This window comes from Thrips palmi, unplaced genomic scaffold (genome assembly GCF_012932325.1).
Source record: "Thrips palmi isolate BJ-2018 unplaced genomic scaffold, TpBJ-2018v1 HiC_scaffold_8, whole genome shotgun sequence".
NCBI lineage: Eukaryota > Metazoa > Arthropoda > Insecta > Thysanoptera > Thripidae > Thrips > Thrips palmi.
In genome coordinates this window covers 12,119,516-12,138,473 of record NW_023144635.1, presented here as the reverse complement: position 1 = coordinate 12,138,473, position 18,958 = coordinate 12,119,516, and the positions used below count along the sequence as shown (strand labels likewise).

The 18,958-nt window shown below is 59.1% G+C and overlaps 1 long non-coding RNA gene across 1 annotated transcript in view; it reads left to right on the top strand.

Annotated features, from left to right (window-relative positions):
* The window catches only part of LOC117653728, a 30,650-nt gene that overhangs the window by 8,736 nt on the left and 2,956 nt on the right, over positions 1-18,958 (top strand). Inside the window, exon 2 of the long non-coding RNA XR_004588244.1 lies at positions 11,836-12,085. This is a non-coding gene — a long non-coding RNA (uncharacterized LOC117653728). The remainder of the gene's footprint in view (positions 1-11,835; positions 12,086-18,958) is intronic.

Here is an 18,958-nt window from a genome sequence, read left to right as displayed (position 1 = left end):
TAATCCGGACCCCGGGGCGGCGGGGCTGGCGGGGCTGGCGGGGTCAGTCCTGCCGGGCCGGCTGGAACAAGGAGGGTGCCCGGCTCTGTTTTACATCGGCTGCAGCCATCCGTTAGGCCCCCCGCCCCGCCCCGCCCCGCCCCGCCCGCTCGGCCACCCGGCTAATTGTTCTGTTCCACACGGCACGTCCCGTACCTGCCCCACAGCAGGCTGTTTCCGAACAGCGCGCCGTCTTCGCCTCTCTCGCTCTCGAGGGGCGCTCCGCAGCGCGTGCGAGAGAGACAGCGCGCTCCGTTCGGAGCCGGCCCGCTGCCAATAAACGAGCAGGGAGCTCCGTGGCGGCGGCAGGGGCAGGGCCCTGGCCCCGGGGCCGTACGGAGCACAACAAGTGTGCAACTTGATGCGTCACGGTCTTTATCTTCGGGGATCAAAACAGTCGGAAACGGACATAAGTAAGGCTTGATTGTCTCAGTAATCTGGTTCCGAACAATGGTTCCCTCTTCCTCGCTCTGCCATCTCTCTCTCGCGGCCTACAGTGGGCCAGAAGACCGGTGGAGGCGGCCAAAACTCTGGACGCGTTTTGAGCTCCAGAGTCGCTAAACAGGACTGGAACCGAACGTGTGACCCCACCAATGGATTCCTTGTTCGGAGAGGAATCCATTGGTGGGGTCACACGTTCGGTTCGAGTCCTGTTTAGCGACTCTGGAGATCAAAACGCGTCGAGAGTTTTGTCCGCCTCCACCGGTCTTCTGGCCCACTGTGCGGCCCGTTGCTACCCAGGAGTGCGAGAGAGACAGAGCGAAGAAAGCTCCGGTCGGTGCGGAGTCAGCCTGGAGACCCCTCCTGAGTTACGGACCACTGGGCCCCTCTCGGCTGCTGCCGATGGATAAGGCGGTGCGGCAGAATGCAGGGCCTCGCCGAGGCTCGCCGCGCACGCACACCGTGGGCCCCACCGTGGCCCCACGCCCCCTCATGACCCGCTTGCCGCTGCGCGCTGCCGGCGTCCTGGAGCACCTGGAGCCGGTCATGGACCGGACCCGGACCGCCGGGCCACTGCCCAAAACGGAACAAATCCAATACCGCGCCGCCGTGCCGCCGTACCGACGTACCACCATGCCGACGAGCCGCTGTACAGCGGTCCAGAGAAGACAGGTGGAGGCAAAAGTTCTAGACGCATTTTGAGCTCCAGAGTCGCTAAACAGGACTCGAACCGAACGTGTGTCCCGACCAATGGAGTCCTCATTCGGAGAGCAATCCATTGGTGGGGTCTCACGATCGGTTTGAGTCCCATTTAGCGACTCTGGAGCTCAAAACGTGCCTAAAGTTTTGGCAGGTCTTTTGGTCCACTGTGCGCTGTGCCGCATCCGCAAGTCCTTAATCAACGTCATGATCGTGGTCGTGGAGCCCTCGGGGTCCTGGTCCAAGGGGTACGACCGGGTGCGGCAGCACGCATCGGCCGGCAGGGGGAGGAAGACGCACCGACGCACCCGATCAACGTGGATAAAAACCTGGCGAAACAAAGGGAGGGACAAATATTAGAAACGAGGTAAAACTTGTTAAGGCCCTGACGTGCCGCCACGGCGCCGGGGGCGCCTAGTGGGCGTAGCCCAGCTAGCCGTGGCCTCGGCCGCGGTGCGGCATCCTCGAACGGTTTGTTGACACGCAAGTCACCGTCGCTCCTCGACGTCCTCGTCGACGCCGTGGTCCACGCCACCCACAAATGCATCAAGTCATCACCCTCGGCGGACGTGCACAGTGCACTTGGCGGCACGCTCCACCTTAAAAACATGGTGCTGGAAAAAACGTGAGCCCAAATGAAAGTGCAAAAATCGCTGACGTCGGTTCCTCGCTGCTCTCTGACCCCCTTGACGACGTGCTGAGGTTTGGTGGGCCACACCGCGGACCGTGGCCGCGCCACGCCGTGCCCGGAGGCTGGCTGCCAGCCCCGTCTGTGCCCGGAGGAGGATGCCTGCTGGACCGGGACGGAAACGCATCGGAACGGAACGGAACTGGCGGGCCAGGCCCTCTAGGCGAGGCGGACCAGGCCCACCACGCTGTAAAGGCTCGGCGCACTTTCGCACTCCCCGACAGATGGCGCTCGGGTCGCCACGGGGAGCGGGGAATGCACTATCGGCGCGGCGCGGGCAATTTGAATTGAATGAGGATGCCGGGCAAATGGAGAGCCGGTAAAGCACCCGCGGCGACAAGGCACGAGGCGGCCGGCATAGACCGATTCCGAGAGTCGTCCTCTGTCTCTCTCGCACCTATACGGGACGCCCCATCAGTGCGAGGGAGACAGAGCGACGAAAACGACTCTCGGAATCGGTGTGCAGTGCGTGCGGACTGCGAGTGCACCTGCACGAGGGCTTGCTTCATTTCCACAGCGCTCCGCCTCGCCCAGGCTGCGGACCTCTGCCTGCAATCACGCATCGTGCCGAGCAGCACTATTTTCGGCCCGGTCCAGTTTTACGCACCACCGTTTTGCCTCCAGAGGCATTTTTATTTTATTTTTCCTTTCCTGGCGGCAATCCTACGTCGGCGGCGGCGGGCGCCGCTCACGTTCTCTATGCACGCGTGATTTGAAGCGCCCGCCCCGCCCCGCCCCGCCCCGCCCGCCGCCGCCCCGCCCCGCCCCGCCCCGCCCCCATGAGATGACTTCTCGGGTCCGACTGCTGGACATGCTTTCACTGTGCGAGCGTGGCGCAGCAATACGCACGCCGTCGTGTTCATGTTCGGGGTAGCATAGGAACCCTTTCTCTCTCTGTCTCTCCGCCCTCGCACTCACACATCGACGGCTTTTTCTCAGCCTCTGCGTCCGCCTGTCTCTGTCTCTCTTTCCTCTGTTTCTCGCGCCGGCCGAGACCTTTTCGCGGACACAGCGCGCGCTTTTCTCCCAGGCCGCGGAGCGAAAGGAAAAAATTGGTGGTTCGCACTAAATAAAAGTTAAATGCACGGTCAGCGCCACTACTTGCTCGACCGTTTAGCTGCCGGACCCAAGCGTCCGCCGCTTTCAGGCTTGTTTTTCATCTCCCGCTAAGAATGACGGTTTGAAGCCAAGATTTTTAGCGCTCGACGCGGTGATTTTCACTGTGCCTGCGTGTGTGCGCGTATGCGTGTGTGTGTGTCTCTCTGTCTGTGTGAGTGTGTTTGTGTTGCAGAGTCATTTCTCTCTTGGCACAGTGACCGATGATAGCAAGAGTGATACACTGGCGAGACCGCCGCCCCACACAGGCCTGCCCGGCCCGGCCCGCGCAACTAACTTTCCTCCGGGGCATCCGAGGCACTTCCCCGCGCGCGTCCTCGCCGTCCCCGCCAGCGTCATGACGGCCATGCAGGCGGTCGAGGCGGTGCCGCAACGGGGAATCGTTAGCCGTCATCGCCGTCGTTGCGATAATCACGTCGGCGACGGCGGGCTGCCCAAGGGCCGGCCGCCGCGGCCGCCAACGGGAACGAAGGCGCGTCGCGCGGGAGGAGGGCTCTGAAAACGGACGGGCCCCGCGATTGGCCGGGATGGCGATGTGTGTTATGCAGCTGCTTTCCCGGGACGGCGGTCGCGCGGTGCGCGGCGGGGCGTGGCGGGGCGTGGCGGGGCGTGGCGGGGCGCGGGGCGGGGGGCGGGCGGGGCGGGCGGCGTGGCGGGGCGCGGCGGCGACGCGTCGCGGGTGTTCGTTATGATGGCGCGGTCCTCCAGGAGGGCCAGATGGGCCAGATGCTGGTGGCGCGCGCGGAAACGCGCTGCATAACCTGTGGCGGACGTCACGCCACGCCGGCCAGGCCCGGCCACGCCCTCCGCGTCGTCGTCCGGGCGTCCGGGCCTTCTGTCACTCCGCGGCGCCCCGCCCGCTCCGCCCGGACCGACGCGGAGGTGCTAATGGCCTCGGGGCGCCACGTGTTACACACGACTATGACCACTTTCGCTGCAGCGGCCGGCGCCGGCCAGGACTCCGGACAGCCCGGATGGGCCGCTGCCAGCGCCGTGTCCGCCTGGCCAAGGCAGCCAAGGCCTGGCGGCCGAAGGGGCCGAAGGCGGTGGCGGTAATAAGGTCCCCGTCGACGCGCCGCCGTCCCTGCCAACGCATTTGTTGTTCTCGGCCGCGTCAATGACCGGCCGCGCCCCGCTGGCCGCCCTGCCGACTCGTCGCTCTGTCTCCCTCGCACTCATGGAGCGTCCCGTACCGGTGCGAGAGAGACAGAGCGACGAAAACGACTCTCGGAATGAGCCAGCTGGCATGCGCGTGCGGCGCACGCGGTGCGAAAATGACTACACGACGCGCGCGGTGCTGTAAGCGGCGACGCAGTGCGAAGCGCGAAGCAGCGGGGGCCCGGGCGTGACCGCGCCGCGGACACGTCCCGAACGCTCGCCGGCAAGAACAAGTAGTGCGTGCCCATACTGGCGGTGCCAGTGCCGTGCCGTGGGTCTTGGCGGACGTGCTGACCGGTACGCGGGGCGTTTCGGAGCCCCGGCCGCCAGGCTCGGCCACGCTCCGCGACGAGGCCGTTTCCAGGAGCTTGTCCAGCCTTTTCCAGAGCGATCGCGTCCGGCGGCACGGCGCGGCACGGCACGGCACGGCACGGCGCGGCACGGCACGGCACGGCGGACGGCACGGCACGGCACGGCGCGGCACGGCGCCACTGACCCGCACTGTTCACTTTCTCTGATGGGTCTCCGCGGTCCCCTCGTGCGTGGCCGCTGCCTGGCTGCTGCCTGGCCGCTGGCCGATTCCGAACAGCGCTTCGTCGCTCTGTCTCTCTCGCACCCCTGCGGCGTGCCCCACGAGTGCGAGAGAGACAGAGCACTGTTCGGAATCTGCCTGCCGCTGGCCGGCGGCCGCTTGGCACCGCTAACCGCTCCACGGCCAAGGACCGGACCCGCTGCCTTATGCATGCTGGGCCAATCAGGGCCCTCGGCGCGGCCCTCGCCCTGCGACCAAGTCGCCCTGTCTCTCTCGCACCCCCGCGGAGCGCCCCGTGAGTGCGAGAGAGACGGACGAAAGCCTGCGACGCCGCGCACCTGTGCCTGCCCTGCCGACCAAGGGCTATTTTCCCTGGACGACGACTTGATTCCAGCGCCGCTCTAACTAATTTAACGACGTCCACTGCGGACCGATTCCGAGAGTCGTTTTCGTCGCTCTGTCTCTCTCGCACTCACGGGGCGTTCTTATGGGTGCGACAGAGACAGAGCGACGAAGACGACTCTCGGAATCAGTCTGCTCTGCTGGAACGGGCAGTCAAATGTGCGTAGAATGTGGCGGCCGTTTTACTGCCGCAGGCAAGAGGGTAGTCACTCGCTAGTTTCGTGCACCGAGACTGTAAACACCTATGAATGTCTAGACTGAACACGACATCTTCACGCTGAAAGTCTTGCGAAGTATTGAGCATACCTAAGGTGCAAACTGTTTGTTGCACGAAGAATTAGTTCGTAGATGACGAAGTATGGATTTTCGTTGACAGCTTACGCTCAAAACACTCTATAAAAAATCTATACCACTCTTCCTTTGTTTTTAAAGACCAGGTTTTGGGAGTGTTCGTGAATAGCTATCTAAAAAAGTTAGCAATCTTGCTCAAAATTTCGATGACTTAGTACACAATTTTAACCTATCTATGCTACACTGGTACAACGAAGGCATAAAAACTACGCCCTTAAGGGCATATATAGTCTTTCACGCTCTATAAGGGCGTGATTCATTTTATGTCCTTAGGAAGGGCGTCAATTGTAGTATAGAACTTCCAGGCAAAATTTTAATGCCCTTACCTAAAGTCATTAAAGGATTAACGCCGTTACAGGGACGCAAATCGTTTACGCCCTTTAAGGGCATAGTTTCAGTGGGTTCCTATTCATTGCTTCTGTGGGGTAGGTCCACTGAGAGGTAGGTCAACCGATCAACCTCGACAACAATACATACCGCGAAAACGAAAGCCAACCCAATCCGCGTAAAAGCGGTGCGCCGTGTAACGCGCGGTCTGGCGCCGGCCGACGCGCTTGCCGCTCGTCGTGAAGGCCGTGCTCATGCTGCTCCCCGTGTGGCGCACCGCACCGAGCCGCCGGCGCGCGCCCGCCTCCCCCCACAAGTGCCGCAAGTGCCACAAGTGCGCGAACCGCAATTAGAGACGACTTGGAGTGGCGGGGAGTGGCGGGCGGCGCGCACTTTCACATTAGCCTAAAGAGCCGGCCCGCCCGGCCCGGCCAGCCCCGCCTGAACATCCCGGCCGAAGTGGCCATTCTGTAATTAGTGCCACTACTGAACTGCAAACTGTGAACTGGGTCAGGGGGGCCAACGCCGACGCCAGCCTCTTTCGGGCCGAAATTGGCGAACCCGGCGCAGCAGCACGGGGTCACGGTCACTGGCGCTCTCTCACGATCCCGTGTTTGTTATTTTGCCGCCCCACAGTGGGCCAGAGGACCGGCACAGGCGCAAGAAAAACTCTAACGCGTTTTGACCTGCCGAGTCACCAAACAGGACTCGAATCGATCGTGTGACCCCACCGATGGATTCCTCGTCCGGAGAGCAATCCATTGGTGGGGTCACACGTTCGATTCGAGTCCCATTTGGCGACTCTGGAGCTCAAAACGCGTCCGGGATGTTGGCCGCCTCCACCGGTCTTCTGGCCCACTGTGCGCCCCCTTCGGCCCTCGGCTCCACTGCATGTCCGTCCGCCTGTCCGTGTCTGTTACGATTCCGCGTTCCAAATTCGGGTCACTAATGATGGGTGATTTGCGCGCCGTCCGCGTGTTCCTTGTTATCGCTGATGAAGGATGGGCGTCCGTCCACTTTGTAACCACGCGACGCGTGCGTGCAGCATCGCCATATTCAGATTCGCATTCACACACACACTGGCGCCGCGAAGTGTGTCATTCGCGTTCGGATACGGAAAGGTCGACGTGTGCCATTATCACAGCGAAAGTGACGTCTGGGATGGCTGGCCGTGGCCGGGCCGGGCGGTCCGGGGACTCGAGGGACTCGAGGCGGGGGGCGCCCGGCTGGACGCCCGGCTGGTTTTAGGCATGCGGGACGCGTCGTCTTTTTGCCGCGTTTTGCCGCGGACCTGTTTGAGTGATTCCGACTCGGACCAGAATGCTCAGCGGATGACGCATCGCGGCGGGTCCTTTTCCACGCGGGGCGGCCGGCTGGCCGGGGGGAGCCTGGCGTGTCAACCCGACGAAATTTTGAAATGCACGAAACGCGACAAAAATGTGATACGGAGAAAGCACCGCCTTGGCTGTGACCACTCAAAGACAGCCAGGCGTTTGTTCGCAGGGCGTCGAGCCTCGATGCGGTTTTCGGGTTTTAGGCGGTCGCCTTGTCGCCGCCGTGGTGGCGGCGGCGGGGGCGCAGCGAGAGTCGTTTCGTCGCTCTGTCTCTCTCGCACCTACACGGGACGCCCCACGAGTGCGAGAGAGACAGAGCGACGACAGTCTGCAGCTCGCCGTGGCAGTGTGATGGAGTGCAGCAACAGCACGCCGCGGTTGCATCGCTTGCATCGCTTGCACGGTGAAACTCTAACACACACACCGACACACACGCGATAAGCGATCAGGGCAGTCGTATTCTTCTTTCCATTACTGTCCACCGGGTCCATCCATTGCCCTGGCGGGGCCCTGGTCGGCGGGGTCGCGCGCTGCCGGGACACCAAGGCTGCGGCTGCCCGCTCCCACGACCGCCGCAGTAGTTTCCCATATGTGTCGCGCGCGGCTCGCGGTTCGATTCCCGGCGGGGTCATCCGATTGGCATCCGGTACAGTAGCGGGCAGGAGACACTAAAGATCGCTTGGCGCCGGGGAGCGCCGGCCGGCAGTGGCGTGGCGAGGCGGGGGTGACATCGCCATGACACGCCGCGAGCCGCGGGACGAACGGCCAACATGGGCTCCACTTTCTCCATCGATTTACCGGCAACTTGGAGGTCGTCAACACGGAGGTGTTCACTAGGAGTGTCGGGCGGGCGTGGCGGGGGGCGTGGCGTGGCGGGGGGCGTGGCGTGGCGTGGCGGGCGTGGCGGGGCGTGGGGGGCGGGGCGTGGCGTGGCGTGGCGGGGCGTGCGGGGCGTGGCGGCGTGGCGGGGCGTGGGGCGTGGCGGGGCGTGGCGGGGCGTGGCGGGCGGGGGGCGTGGCGTGGCAGCGGGGACCGGCGAGCCGTCTGGCCATTTTTGAAAGCAAAGCTATCGTCGCGAGAGCGCGTCCACCGGTAGTCCGGCGGCCGCCCTTTCACGCCGATTCCGCGCAGAGTTTGGCTCGAGAATTTCTGCGCGCCGTTTTACCGCTTTTATGTCTCTTTTCCACGCCTCGTCCTCCCGGCGACCGCGTCGCCGTCGTCCGGGATGGATTGGCGCAGTTGGCGGCGGTTCGCGGATTCCCCGCGATCGCGGCATCAGTGTGATCAGCAGCAGACTGATTCCGAGAGTCGTTTTCGCCGTTCTGTCTCTCTCGCACCCATAGGTGTCGCCCCATGAGTGCGAGAGAGACAGAGCGACGAAAGCGACTCTCGGAATCAGCCTGCAGTGTCGGCGCTGCGGTGAAGGACTAAAGGACAGAAGGATGCGAGTCGCGGGGCCGCGCTGATTGCGTCGGGAGGAAAACGGCCGCGATGAAGGAGCATAGCGCGCCGACTGCACTTCGTCGCCATGTCTCTCTCTCTCTCGCACACACGGCACACTGAGAAAACCTTACAAACTATTTCAGGCCTTACAATAAGCAAAGCTGTTTGTTTGAACAAAGTATTTTGAGCATACATAAGCTTACAAAGGAAATACTTCGTAATTTTACGAACTATTTCTTCGTATAACAAAGTAAATTAGTTTGCTCGTAAATGTATGCTCAAAATACTTCGTAAGGCTTCAAGGGTGCACGCCCCACGAGTGCGAGGGAAACGGAGAGACCCCAGCCTTCGTTGTGTGGAATCAGCCCTGTGACAGTCGGAGACGATTGGCTGCGAGTCAAACGGCTAAACTTTGCCGAAAGAAAGTTAGGATATTTGTTCGTTTTGAAAGTGCGTGCAAACCAACTGCTGCGCTTCCACTGCACCGGCCCTGCACTGCAGCTGCGAGTGCGAGTGAGACAGAGCGAGCTGGCCTCGCGGCGGGGGTCGGGGGGCGCGGAGATGATTCATGTTCCCTTTCAAATTAAAAACATGGAAACTGGCCGACTGGGCGCGCGAGTAGAATGTACTTTTGCGTCTGGTTCGGGCCGAACAAGGCGCTTCGGAGCCCGTTTCCCACACTGCCACGGCACCACGGCGCGGAGACCGTTCTCTCTGATATCGGCTCGTGCGTGCGCCTGTGCGTCTGGCGGCGCGCCGTGCCGTACACGCGCGTGCTCGGTTTCGCACGCGTTTGGCCTTTGCCACAGTTTCGCTCCTCCGCGACCTTCCACCACACTGCACTGCCAGTGTGCCAGTGCACCGCTCCGCGGGGAGCCTCCAGGCGCCTCCAGGACCACCGTGACACGCACGCAACGCTGCAGTTCACCGACTCGCGCGCGTGCGAGCGCGTGCCTCGTGAAGCGTGCGGCGACGCAACGCCACGGCACTGCAAGGGTTGGCTGTCCTTGTTGTTGTTTTATTTTTTTTATTTCTTTATTTTCCCGTTCGCGCTCTAGTTGCCGCGCGGCCGTGTTATGCGAGTTATGCGAGTGCAGAGCGTTCACCGCCGCACTCACCGACACTGCAAGTCCGGGGGGGGGGGGGGGGTACTTTCCGGGAAGACACTGCAGCGTGAAGCTGGCGCGCGCCGAGCGCTTCTCGCCGCGGTGGCACGTGAAGTGACTCGAAAAGCACACCACTCGGACTGACTGACTGACTCGCCGAGGCTGAGGGATGGATGGGGATGGCCCCGTTCCTGCACTACTTTTCCCTATCCCCGAGTTCCTCCTCGTGGCGGGCTGCGCGGCTGTGCGAGCGAGACAGAGAGCCTCTCTCACTCACTCTCTCACTCAGCCCGCCCCACGCCCCAGCCCCGGGACCCCCACGCTCCACGCGGAGACCTCGACGCTGGCGGGCCACAAGAAGTCAGTCAGTGTGCTGCCAGGGCTGTGCTCTCAATGAACGAGGAACCTCCCGCGCGGCGGCGGCACACCAGAAGAAGAAGAACGCACTGTTTCTGCCCGGATCCGGACGGCCAGATAAAACAGGGCCGTGTGTTTCACATACATAAAACACACACGGAGAGAAACAGACGCGGTCACGCATGGACGTAGTGCACACACACTTTTACACGCACACGGGCAGAAAACACACGCCGGTCCCAACATGCACATTCCCAACACCAAACACACACACACACACACACACACACACACACACACACACACACACACACACACACACGCAGTCCCAGAGGAACACACGACACGCAGTGTGACTAGTTTACACCGCGCCGCGCCTGGCTTGCGCCTGGCCGCGCCCTACTGGCCCACAGCGACCAGCAGGGACCACGAGGCACAGTGGGCCAGAAGACCGGAGGAGGTGGCCAAAACTTTAGACGCGATTTGAGCTCCAGAGTCGCTAAGCAGGACTCGAACCGAACGTGTAACCCCACCCAATGGATTGCTCTGCGAACGAGGAATCCATTGGTGGGGTCACACGTTCGGTTCGAGTCCCATTTAGCGACTCTGGAGCTCAAAACGCGTCTAGTGTTTTGGCCGCCTCCACCGGTCTTCCGGCCCACTGTGCGAGGGCCCACGGCGGCGGGGCCGCGGAAGAGGTGTGGCCGCGTGGGCCGCATCATGCGGAAAAGAAGCGCGGTTAATTCCCAGGAGGCGTGTTGAGCACGGCGTCCCGCGGAGCGACGTCCGCGATGAAGTGTTCTTCGGTGCGACTGGTTTGGGCAAGGGTCGCCTACACGGACACACACAAACAGATACACTCACCTACACACACACACACACACACACACGAAGGCGACCCTTCATACTTGGCCCGAGTCCAGTGACACTGGAACCCGGCGTACGCGCACAAGCCGTTCCGCTGAATTTATCCCCTGTTTTCGCGCCATTCGGCGCCACTGCATTGCATACACCGGCATACCGATTGAATACACTCTAAAAAAAGTTACAGAATTTTGTATCATTTTTGATGAAGGATTTTGTATCACCTGCATTGGTTACAAATATTTGTATAAGTGATACAGAATTTTGTAACAGATGTGCCGGTTACAGAAAAATGAATCATTTTGGAGCTTGATACAGAAATTTGTTACATGAAGGTTACAATATTATGTTTGTAACATAACCGATACAGAAAATTGTAACTGGATACTAAATTCTGTATCAGCGATTAAAACGTAAGGTTTTAACGGCAAAATTGAACAGCAGTGCCCATAGAGACAAGTTAAACTTAGAGTTTTCATGTGCTTTTATTTTTCCCGACTCTGAATAAGAGATTCAGTCTCGTGTATGCTTGGCAGGCAAGGCCTCCGTCCCTTACCACGCGCGCCTCAGGTCACCGGCTACCTGCGCCGCTCCCTCCACGGTGTCCGCACAGCGCAGTTGGTAGCGTGGCGGGCCGCCAACCCTGAGTCTGGGGTTCGATCCTCGACTTCTCAGAGTACATCTGGGAAAGTTGTGACTCGAAGAATGGCATAACGTCCTCCAATCAGACCAAAGGAGACTACGTTCGACCAAAATTCTCATTTTGATGCTTGATTTGGAAGAATAACGACTGTTTACAAATTTTGTAACCGTTACGAAATTCTGTAACCAAGTTACAAAGAAAAAAACTGTATCCATCGTGATACAAATTTCTGTAACACATGTTATTGAAAAAGCTGCGTAACCATGTTACAAAATTCTGTACTGATTTTTTTTAGAGTGTACTTACAGCCATCTTTCTCTTTCTCTCTGCCGCAGGTGCCGCCACTGCTACCGCCACACACACCGAGTGACCCCGAGTCGCGGTGCCGAGCCCTGGAGCAGCTCGAGCAGGCCGAGGCGGAGGAATACTATGAGCGAGCCGGCGGAGGCCTTCGCCGCGGCTCCGAGAGCAGGCAGTGGTTGACGACGACGGCGAGCATGCAGTGAGAAGGCCAGCGCCGCCACAGCAGCAGCAACACCAGCAGAGAGAGCCAGTCGCTGCAAGCAGAGCTTTCCGATCAGTCGGGTGAGTCTTCGTGATAGTGGCCCCAGATTGTTATTTGTAAGTTGAAAGATAACGAACGCCGCACAGTGGGCCGGAAGACCGATGGAGGCGGCCAAAACTCCAGACGCGTTCTGAGCTCCGAGTCGCTAAACGGGCCTAGAACCGAACGTGTGACCCCCACCAATGGATTACTCGTTCGGAGAGCAATCCATTGTTGGCTGAGCGATAGCGAAGCCTGTTACTTCAGTGGGGTTGAAAAGTTTTGTCTGTCTGTCTGTCTGCACTGTTAGAAGAGGGTTCGACTTTCGAACCCACCTTGGCTCGAAATACGGCCTTAAGTAGGATCGAACCCATCTCGGTTCGAAAATCGGACGGGGTGGCCGATACATGCAGGCTTCGATATTTTGACAAGATGAGGGTTCGATTTTCGGCTCTGGTAGTGTTCGATTTTCGGCTTTGTAGGGATTGAGCTTCGCTGAGACAAGTGAATTATCAAACTTGACCAAATAGACATTTGCTTACAGATTTAGATTTGTCTCGAGAAGACAAACAAAAAATGTCAAGACATGTTATAGGTTAAAATAGAAAATAGAAGAGTTATTGGATTTTTAGAGTGCAAAAATGGTAAAAAAGACATTAGAAGTTGAATAACTCTTTCATTTTTCATTTTAACCCATGATATGTGTTGACATTTTTGGTTTGTCTACTTGAGACGAATCTAAATCTGTAAGGTGATGTGTGTTCGGTCAAGTTTGCTAATTGACTCCAGGCGCTGCCGTACGAAAGACCGCAGAGCCGAAAGCCGGCGAAGCGGTCGAAAATCGAACCCCGCGTCCGAAAATTGAACCCACGTGGGTTCGATTCTACTTAAGCCTGATTTTCGAGCCGGGCGAGAATTGGGACCGCCTTTCCACGGTTCGAAAATCGAACCCCCTTCTAACAGTGTGTCTGTGTGTCTGTCTGTGTGTCTGTGTGTCCGCACTACTCCTCCTGAACGGCTCGGCCGATCTCGGTGAGACTTTGCACACTTCTTGGGTATGTCCTTGGCTCGGCACACGCGAAATTTCACCATCCTAGCTTAACTGGTTCAGTTTTTATAGCCGAAAAACACCTAAAAAACGGCGAAAAATAGAGCTTTCTGCAGATAGATCACTTCTGGCTTGGAGAAAGGGGGGTCTGGAGGGCGGAGCCCCCCAGCCTTAACAAGTTAAAAAGTGACAAGGGTCAAGGTCGTGTTATCTGTAGATAAAACAACTCTATTTAGAATGTAGGGGGGTCTGGGGGGCGGAGCACCCCAGCATTCAACAAGTTAAAAAATAACCGACAATGGACAAGCCATTGCCTGCCGCAGGCAGGCTAGCGCCGCAGGCCAAGGTGGCCAAGGCCAGGCGTGGATTGGAAGAACAGGCAGCGAGACATCGCGAAGCCTGTTACGACAAGACGCGGTCTGGCGTAAACCTACCTTGTTAGGTTCACACGTTCGGTCCGAGACCCATTTAGCGATTCTGGAGTTCAAAATGCGTCGAGAGTTTTGGTCGCCTCCACCGGTCTTGGCCCACCGTGCGCCGCCTCTAAGCTCTCGGCTAGGCTGAGCAGAAACGCAAGTTTACTCAGAGTTTAAAAGGAAGCAGGAAAAGGCTCCGGCAGTTTGGGTTAACGCATCTTGCAGCAACAACTCTATTCACGCGCGGTTCCCACAATTGAAAATAAAAGACGCAACTGCCGAAAAAAGGGTCAAGGCATGTGTGTGAGCGTATGTGTGAGTACACGTGGGTAAGTAAGTGTACACATGTAATTTATTATTTCCCGTCGGGCAAGGTGGGGCCAGCCGGAAGGCGTCTTAACGTCTAACTTTGGTACGCGTGCGCGCGCATTTGTGTGTGTGTGTGTGTGTGTGTGTGTGTGTGTGTGTGTGTGTGTGAACTGCAGCTTCACTGCGGGACCCGCGGAGAAAGAAGTGTGCGTAACTACATCCATCTCGCGTAGTCTCACGCGCCGCCGCGCTAAGAAGAAAGATACGTCATTTTTTTTTTATCGGTGGCTGTTGGCTGAGCGCGGCAGACTACTGATTCCGAGAGTCATTTTCGTCGCTCTGCCTCTCTCGCACACGGAACCTCTCCTGAGAGCGAGAGAGGCAGAGCGACGAAAACAACGACTCTCGGAATCAGTCTGCTGCCAGCAGCAGGGGCTTCATCGACTGCGAGAGCGCGCACGCCGCCTGCTCGACAGCCGCGTTCGCGACGACGGCGTGCTTTTCTCCCGTTTCCTCACCCGACTCGACAATAACAGAGCGGCGTGAGCGCAAAGTGTTTTCCGAGTCGCGCCGTGCCGGAGGAAGTACGGACTGGGGGACCGGCGGGGACCGGCGGGGACCGGAGGCAAGGTGGACACAGCAATCTGTCCGCCCCCGCGGGCCTTTTGCGTAACCCCGCGGCCCTTTATTTTAAACTGCCTGTCTGTCTGCCTGTCCGTCCGTCCGCCCGTCCAGGGGGCACGTGCCTTGGGGCCCGAGGGGCACGACGCCAGCGGTGAAGGGCCTAGCGCCGTTCCGGCGTTCCGGTCCGGAAGGAGCAGAGGGAACAGGAGCGGCCTTGCATAACAATCATAAGGCACTACTGCCTGACTTAGATAAGGCGAGGCTTCGACGCCCAGCAGCAACCTGCCCGTCGTCGCCACCGCAAAAAAAAAATTAGCAGATGATACATTTACACCTTCAACCGAGCCTTCAACCGAGGGGGGACAGCTTCCCACATTCGTTGTACAAAATTTGAACACATTCCACATTCAGGTGGCAAACACGCCTGTAAGTAGGCAACATGTGTGGCAAAAACGCCAGAAATCTTGCACATTCTTGCACATTTACACAATCATTGTACACAAAATTTTTCAGTGGGTCACTCCTCGCCTTCAACTTAACGTAACTAGAAGGTGTGAGCTCGTAGCATCCGTGCAACAAGCACCTATCTCAACTTGGTATCGCCGACCAAAACCTATCTCTACGCGCTAAGGCGAGCAGACAGGTTGTTGACGGTAGCGCATAGAGACAGGTTGTTGTCGATAATAACGCATTGAGATAGGTTCTTTTTCACGATACCAAGTTGAGATAGGTTCTTGTTGCGCGGATGCAACAAGCTACGTTTTATTTAATTTTTAGAAAAACTTTCTTTCTTTCTTTCTTTGCTGTTTTGCGTGCTTGTAGAGCGTGTGAGTGATTCACCGCTAATGAATCAATGTGTGTGGGACTCGCACGCGTTACCGCCAGTGCCCCAGAGACCGTGCCCCAGACCGCGCACTGCACTGCGTTCCCAGTGGTTCCCAGGCCGCTCTATTGAATTCACCGCGAGACGTCGATGCGTTCGCCGGCCGGGCAAACACGCCTTTCTCGCTTGCAGTGTGGCGTACCGGCCGACGGCTGGGATCTGCACTTATGCATGTTTGCATTTTCTTGTTTACGCAGAAGACTGATTCCGAGAGTCGGTTTCGTCGCTCTGTCTCTCTCGCACCAATAGGGGACGCCCCATGAGTGCGTGAGAGACTCTCGGAATCAGTCTGCTGGCCCATAACATGCGACGACTACCGTGAACGGGGGTGGACACCGGGTTCATTTGGGACGGGCTGCGCTTCGCCTGAATGAAAAATTTAAGTGCACTTACACCACGCCAGTCTGAAGTTACCCCATGGTTGGAGGTAACTGCGGACAGGTGCGGCGTTGTGCTTATAATTCCATGCAGACCAAAAGGGCAGCCTGTCCCAAATTAACCCTGGTGTCCAAAGTTGCTGCACCCTCAAATATAACTTCTTGGGAACCGCTAAAAAGTAACGTTTCTGTCTGTTTTTAGGCACGAAGTAGCCTTATTATTTTTTAAGAAAAAGTTTCTTGGTCCAAACTCTTCAATCTTGTATGACTAAAATTTTTCTCGTGCCCACATAATTTTTTGGGTGAGCCATGCCTGTCGCCGCATGATCCCCTCCCAGGCATATTTTCCAACTTTCCCTCATATGTTCTTTTCAATCTCCCAGTCAAAATTGGGACGCGTCGCGCGACAGGAGCCGGGAGTTATGGCGCAGTGCTGAGAAACGTGTCCCCAAGCAAGCAAGCCGGGGCCCCATCACTCGGCGCACCACCACGGGGCACCACACTACAAAGTTGAGGAGCGGGAGGAACCTGGAGGGATTGAGTGTGATGGTGTCCGCGCGGGGACGCGGCACGCATAGTGAACAGCGTCGCTCCGTCTCTCTCGCACTCGCGGCACGGGGCGCCCCGCGGCCCGCAGCACAGTGGGCCAGAGGACCGGAGGAGGCGGACAAAACTCTAGGCGCGTTTTGAGCTCCAGAGTCGCTGAATGGGACTCGAGCCGAACGTGTGACCCCACCAGTGGATTGCTCTCCGAACGAAGAAAACATCGGTGGGGTCACACGTTTGGTTCGAGGCCTGTTTAGCGACTCTGGAGCTCAAAACGCGTCTAGAGTTTTGTCCGCCTCCACCGGTCTTCTGGCCCACTGTGCGCAGGCCGGCATGTTGCTGAGAGATGCTCGCTGGATTAGCGTGCGCGCCGCAGCGGGGGCTCCGGCATGCTCTGGCACTACCACTCCGCCGTCCGAGACCTGCGTCCGTCTCGGCGTCCGTCTTCGCGGCCCCCGGCACGCAGTCCACGTCGGCCACGTCGGCCACGCACACGGGGGGCGCTACCTTCACCGCAGCGCCACGCCAGCCGCCGCCACAGAGCGCGCTCTCTTAAAACCTCACGAAGCGTTTTGGGTACACGTGAGGTGAAAACTATTTACGCAGTTTGCTATACGAAAGTACGAAGAATAAGTTTCTTTAATTACGAAGTGTTTAATTTGTACGCGCTTTTGTAATACTCAGCGTACTTTGCTTCGACAAAACTTCTACCTACACCTTTGTCATGCCTGAAACGGTTGGTGAGGATTTCGAGAGTGCGTTTAGCCTACCCTTGATTTCCCCGGCATCCGGCAGACGCCCCGCCCCGCCCCGCGAGTGCGAGAGAGACAGAGCGACCAACCTGCAGGAGCAGGATGAAGCGAAGCGCGCGCGCTGCTTTCTTCCCGTGGGCCGCGCGGTGCACCGTACATGGGGGACGCAACACACTGCGTCTATGACGCGGTCGTAAACCCCGACGGTCTTTATTTTGCACCACGTGTGTGTGTGTGTGTGTGTGTGTGTGTGCATTGGCACGCGTCGATGTTTGTGTGTGTGTGCACTTCAAGTGCAAGGCTGTGGCGTCGGGGTGCGCCGCGTCGGGACACAAGGGTCCACTCTGACGGCTTTCGCCGCGTGCAACAAACACTGTGGCGGCGTCAGCGAGGGGGCTTCTTTCGTCGCTCTGTCTCTCTCGCACTCATGGGACGTCCCGTGAGGGTGCGAGAGAGACAGCCTGCCGGACCGCGCCCGTCGCGTACAGTCCGCCGAGTAGGACGGACGCTCGGGACGCCTCGGCGGGCGTGGCGAGGCGGCACGCCGGCGGGACGACCACGGCACCGCGAACCAGACAGGCAGATGAGGGTCCTGGTGCTGCCAGTGGTGCTGCAGACCGATTCCGAGAGTCTTCTTCGTCGCTCTGTCTCTCTCGCACTCACGGGGCGTCCCGTGCAGGTGCGAGAGAGACAGAGCGAGGGCCACGACTCTCGGAATCGGTCTGCTGCTGCCGGCGCTGCATGTTGCATTCCGGGGCCCCTACTTGCCACAGCACTACCGCTACGTGACCTCTGCCGAAGAAGCTGCGGCCGGACCCACGCACGCCGACACACACACACACACACACACACACACACACACACACTGCGGAATTGGCTGTGCACGGGTCCGGTTCATGGTTCATTGCACATGAAAGCAATGAAAGCAATGATTAGGCGGCAGCACACGCAGGGAGCACTTGGTTGTAGGTCGGCACGGCCTGCACGGCCTGCAGCAGGCTCGCCCCGCGGCCTCGCCGGGCCGCGCCAGGCCCCGCGCACGGGGCTGCTCGTTTATTTGATATTCAGCACGGCGGCGGCGTGGCGTGCCAGGGCATGGCGGGCATGGCCTGCAGCGCGTCCGCCGCGACCCCACGCCGAGGCCGATCGGCGGCGTCGTTCGGCCAGCAGACTAGACGAGATGGGACGCCCCATGAGTGCGAGAGAGACAGAGTGACGAGAACGACTCTCGGAATCAGTCTGCAGGCCACGCAGCGTGCGGCCGCCACCCCCCGCCCCCGCCTACCCCGACAGTGGCGATCACCGGTCGAGCAGCAGGACCTCGATGAGTTGCTAGAGTAGCGTCAGGTTGTTGCCAGTGCCAACTTTCTACTCTGTAAAAAAAAAGGTTTAGAAAAATTTCGTGGGCTACGTGCATTACTCTTTATCTCGTCTGAAGCTGGCCGGCGGCGCGACTGCTGATGCAGCTCGGCGCTGCTTCGACTCGTCTTAAGGCACACCTTAAGTCACTCGCAGTGTGCGACCAGCGTCGCAAAGTTGATGAAAATGGCGATAAATCTCAATCTCTGAAAGTATTTCCTGCATGCGTCGACGGCCATAAAACAAATTCGCACGTCCCGCGACATGCGACATGCAGAGGCAGGCGACTCGGGCGCGGCACAGAGTGGCGCGCGACAGGGATGGGTGTGCCCGGTGCGCCCGGTGTCGGCTCCGCTTCGAGAGTCTCGAACCGAGACGCGAGCCACGCCGCCGTGCCGCGGTCCTTGTCGGTCAATGTCAAAGCCAGCGCCGGCCGGCAAGGCGGGACGAGACGAGACTCGGACGAGACGGGACAGCAGACTGATTCCGAGAGCCGTCCTCGTCGCTCCGTCTCTCTCGCACCTATGCGGGACGCCCCACGAGCGCGAGAGGGACAGAGCGACGAAACCGACTCTCGGAATCAGTCTAAGAGCCCCGCGA